This window comes from Papaver somniferum, chromosome 10 (assembly GCF_003573695.1).
Source record: "Papaver somniferum cultivar HN1 chromosome 10, ASM357369v1, whole genome shotgun sequence".
Taxonomy (NCBI): domain Eukaryota; kingdom Viridiplantae; phylum Streptophyta; class Magnoliopsida; order Ranunculales; family Papaveraceae; genus Papaver; species Papaver somniferum.
Window position 1 is genome coordinate 87,435,969 of NC_039367.1, and position 5,632 is coordinate 87,441,600.

Genomic DNA, 5,632 nt, shown 5'->3' on the forward strand with positions numbered 1-5,632 from the left:
TATGTCCATCTAGAGTGTTCATGCTTCGCAGTTATGTTTTCAGTATGCACGACTTGAAAGATACGTTAGGGAATGAAACAGTTCAAGTCAAATATCAGTAACCCCAAGTGGAAGGATGACGTTGTCGTTGTAGCTTCTTACTTCTTCACTTCTTAAAGTCTCCGCAATACTTGTAATGTCTCATATCCTAATACTTTCAAGCTAACCTATACGAAGTTGACTCTAGTACATAATCAAGCGACTCTTAAAATGAGTTTTTGGTTCACTAAAATATGACAATCAAACTTGACATACCAATGCTTGGTGGATTCAACCGAGCTATGCTCTAATAAAACTAACTCCAAGTTACTCATTTCCTCCAGTCTCCCTACGTCTACAACCAATCTGGTTTAAGCACGTGAATCATAAGATACAGTTCAATATATTAAGTTGATTCACCTCCTTTAAAAACTTCAAGCAACCAACTCCTTTGGATTGTATTATGATACAGTAATAGACTACTCTGTTTCTGTAATCGCTCTATAAATCTCAGGAAATAAGTCAAAGATATAGTTGAGTTCAGAGGCTCTCCCGTTCAATATAATTTATTTTGTATCGGTTACATCAACTAAGATCTATATTATCTAAATAATCAATCTTACTTTTAAACTAACAAAGTAGATATCTAAGAGAAACACAAGATATATTGTCGATCTATATAACAAGCTTAAAAATTCTATACGAGACAAAAAAGCTTGTCAGATACCAAACAATCAAGTGTGCATAAAGTTATCACAAAAATCATAATTCCAAAAACAAGTCTTATAGTCTTCAATCTTCAGTCTTCAAAGTACCTACATAAATATCTTGATTTCACTAATGATCAATCACGCATAAAATGGAGTCTGTTAATAATGGTGATCAAGTGTCATATCTTCATATCTTGACCCAATAAAGTTGATCTGAAATCGTTGATCCTTGAACTAGTTCGAGTGATCTTCATATTAGCATAAGAGAAACATCACATAATAAATAAATAAACTAAAATATCAAGGTTCAACACGTCGTTAGTCAATCAAATAAATAATCTAGAACTAAATAACAATACGATCTAGTTTTCCACTAACAGTACTACTAGAAGCTTCTTTAAAAAAGTCTTTAAACAAATCTCGCGTACGAAATTTCACCTAATTAGGATATTCTCATATCTGGTGAGTATTAAGAGAATACTTCTAGTGGTATTCTCACACAAATGACAAGTTTCGTGCATTCGGGGATAAGTTTGTTAGAAACGCAAACAGTATTATTTTTAATGACAAGGAAGTTTGGTTAACAAGGAATTTCCAAACCCGAAAATACTAAAGATATGCAATAAATGCTTATTTTAGGTTTTGTAATATTCCAACTGTAATCTATCTTGGATAACAAATCAATATTAGCTAGTATATAATGTACTTACAACACATAGTTCCTAATATCAGAAAACATAATTAGAATATTTCGGTTCGGGATATCACCTTGAATATCAAGAAATATACTTGAAAATTAAGTAATAATAGGTTAGCACATGTTCAAATATATTATGCCGACATCCTATTAACTTTACATATTAACCAAACTATATATCTGATAGCTATGCAAACCCTAAGTTAATAGCCAAACCGGGGACATTTACTTTTGGTTAATCATAAGGATTGGTCTTGCTACAGATCCTTGTGAAAGGATTGATCGTGCTATAAGTCCTTTGGACCGGTCCTAATAGAGATCCTTGTTTAAGGGATTGGTCATACTAAAGATCCTTTGATTGCTTTCAAATACGAAACAATTTTCGAGGGTCAACTTCCTTAAGCTCTTGTAAATAAACATATTCTTCTAGGTTTGGTATCAACCTAAAAAATAAACAATCTAACTAGTAATGAATTACCCAATAGTGTTATGTCGAATCTTCAAATTCTAAATAACTAAACTATACTTCGTAACTCCATATACCAAAGTTTTATAAAATAACTAGTATATCATTCCTTGACACTTTGATCATCATGAAATGATTAAGTCAGCAACTAGAGATTCATAAATATACTTTGTATGTTATTTTTTCAATCTAAATGACTTGAACGAAGCGTAGATAAAAATTAAACATCAAGTTTGTGTTACTAACCTCGAACGGAAGGATGATATGTTCGGTGATGCCGATATGTCTTCCGGTTCTTTAGAATAACACGAGCGAGTCTCAATATTTTTAATATTCATAATATAACCTAACAAAGTTGACTCTAGTAATCTAATCAAGTAGCTTCGAGTTTCGCAGCTAAAATATGACAACCAAACTTGACACAACTAAGCGATGCTCAACATCTTCGCTTAGTAAAATCATATATCCTAACCAGAATGCAATTCTCTCTGGTAAACTTATTACTAGTAATATTAGTACTCATGAGCACATTGAATTTATGTGGAAATGCTAGTCTAAGAAATAATGGATTGTTAGAGCGCTGCTCTATCGAACTCACAAGTTTTTCCATTTCATTGGTTGTCAATGTTAAATGAACAAAACTATATCTTGATTTATTGTCTACTAAGTCAAGTCTCGGACTAGGTGTAAAAGTTGGTAGCTGAGTATCATATATCATTGAATAACCCTCGAAGACTAAATATCGGCGAAGACATTCGGATAACTTCATCAACAAGGTATGTGAAGACTAAACCATTATATTTACTCACAAGTTTTACCATTATATCTCTATGAGACTATGTCTTATAAATTCTAGTAGGTTTATTACAAAGAAGAAATTTCGAGTCAAGCTTGTCTTGTTGAACATCCTAAATTATGATTCAAGCAATGGATATTCATTGGTCCTTAACAATATTAGTTCGAAGCAAATTATTGTTCAAGAATTAATTTTCTAGATCATTTAAAAATTTCCCAAGCAATGATATTTATATCTATGACATATGGGAAGGTTTGAAACATCAAAGAGGGAAAATTCAAAACTATTGTAATTTAGACTCAGCGTAATTTGGTGAACCATTTCGCAAACCATAGATATCCGATTTTCTGAAATACAGAAAGGTTGGCGAACCAATTCACAATGGGACAGTTCATCGACCTGGTTCAAAAACCGTGGTGATATGAAATTAGTGAAAGGCCGACGGTTGGCGGACCTAGTTCACGAAACATTGACATCTGAATCCACGAGTCGTTGAACGATTGGCGAACCCAGTCCACGAACCGTAGATCCCTGATTTATGAACATCCCAACGATTCACAAACCATCTCACCAACTGTTCTAGTGAATTTTAGCGGATGCTCAAAGACTTATTTTTTTAAAATACGTTTAACATTGATATGACTCTCATAAATACCTTCAAGATATCATTGATTACTAAAACATGTTGTGTATGTAGATCTTTTTTAAGTCTTACATGTTTAAATGAACACAATATTGCTTATTAGTTCATAAGGCATATCCGTAACTGGACCACTGTATACATTATTTTATGTAAGTTCAAGACAAACTTCTCACATGCTTACTTGAAATCCTAATCAGAGTTTCATGTAAATAGAAAAATGTTTGCTTGAATCTCAAGTTATCTTAGCTTGAATTATAAGCAACCCTCATTCTTGAAAATTTATAAATAGAGACACTTATTCAACTTGGAAAAGTCAATCCGCCCCTGACACTTCTGTGTCCTAATTGATTTCTAGAGTCGTCCCTTATCGACCAAAGTTTCCTCTAAGAAACATAATTAGGTCTACTGAAAGACTTCACTTAGGGATTCGTGAAGCCATGTACGACTATCTTTACCTTGATAATTCCTGTATCTTGATCTTGCTTTTGTGTTATCGAGGTTTTCTTAATCTTTTTCAGGCAAGATAGATAGAAATTGCAAAGTTCTTTTCGTCCCAGACTTTGTGATTCCTCAAAATAGATATTTGAATACTATTCTTAATTGATTAGTTCACGATTGTTCTTGGGAGGTGGTTAATAATTTCTTAGCTAACTGAGTGTTAGTATTCCATATTTGTGAGGTTTGATAGCTTTGTCTACTGTAAACATATTCCCAAGTCCCGATCTTTGATATAAAAGGAAATCAAATATGATTATCTGTTATAGGCATATTGGTATGAAAAGTCTTCACTTAGGTTGAAGCAACTCTAAGGATGTAAAGGACGTCATCTAAGGGAATCACTTGAGTAGAGCCTTGCGAGGTTAAAGATACGTAAGGAGTACGACTACAACTTAATCACTTGGAGGTTGTATTTGGTCCCAACTACATTCCCGTCCGAAGTATGATAGTAGGCTAGTGTCTGTGACGGCTTAATTGATGATATTTTTATAGTGGTAAGAAAAGTTCGTTCAACATGTATGAAGAATTTTGTTTTAGACTTAAATTCTAATACTTAGGTAGCAAACTAATTGAAAATAATATCAAGTTAAAGAGAATATTGAGGCCAGGATTACTATTAACTAGTCTTCAATGTTATAAAATTCACACGTTCAATTTGATTCCAAAATATTACAAAAATGAATAACAATTGTAAATCGAAAGTGTGGGACATCAAAAACCCTAGGATAACCATGCTCCATCAATAGAAATCACAATTGATTAACAAAATCATTACATCAATTTTTAATCTAAGAAAATAATCATAAATAAAATTGCAAAATGGGGATTTGCTTCTTAACTGCAGACATTGCTTCTTAACAAAAATCATAAAATAAAATCTCTTGCAGACATTGAGAATTGGATGGGGATTTTCTCCTTAACTGTGTCAAAATAAGTGACTGTCAGGGAGTGATATAATGATTTTGTGGGATGAATCAATGCCTGGGACCAAGACATTTTAGATCCGTAGTTTGCTATCGCCTTGGTATTCCCTTGTTTGTCGAAGGTGGCCTCTATTCTTGTTGTAATTGACCGATGGATATTTTTAGTGATCACGCTCTTCATTGTGCCAAAGATGTTGGGCTCAAGTTTCTACACAACCTGGTACGTGATATAATTGCAGACATTTGTAACAAAGATGGCGTGCCTGTGCGTAAAGAAGTTTCCCTTGGGTTTTTGTCTGATGATAATAGAGACTTGCGCCCTGCTGATATTCTTGTTAACAATTGGGAGAATGACCAAGATGTATGTATAGATGTTACAGGCGTCTCTCCCTTCACAGGTGAAGGAATCCATGCTTTTATACCCGGCCAAGCTATTTCGAATGTTTTTTTGCGCAAACGGAATAAATACTTGGATCAATGCATTTTGCATGATTATGGTTTGGGTGTTCTAGCCTTTTCCACGTTGGGAGAACTTGGTGATGATACTTTGTGTTTTTGTAAGAGATTGAGGAATTTTCTTGTTAGCCATGATGATAGTAGTGGTGTAGGTAAATTTATTTTTTATAGATTAGATGTTGTTATTCAAAAGGGTGTTGGTGCTCAGCTTGCCAACCAAAGTTTTGTATGAAACTATTGAAGATTAATTACCACTAATAAAATAATAAGATCACTAAAATAAATAGAAAAAATATGAAGCACAACTTTTTCATTGAAAAAATGGCTTCCCCCGTCGCCTCGGCAAAGGGGTTTAGCTCCCCATGTTGTAAACACGCTCAAAATATGTATTCGTGGCTCAAAAGTGTTTACAAATGATGAAACGA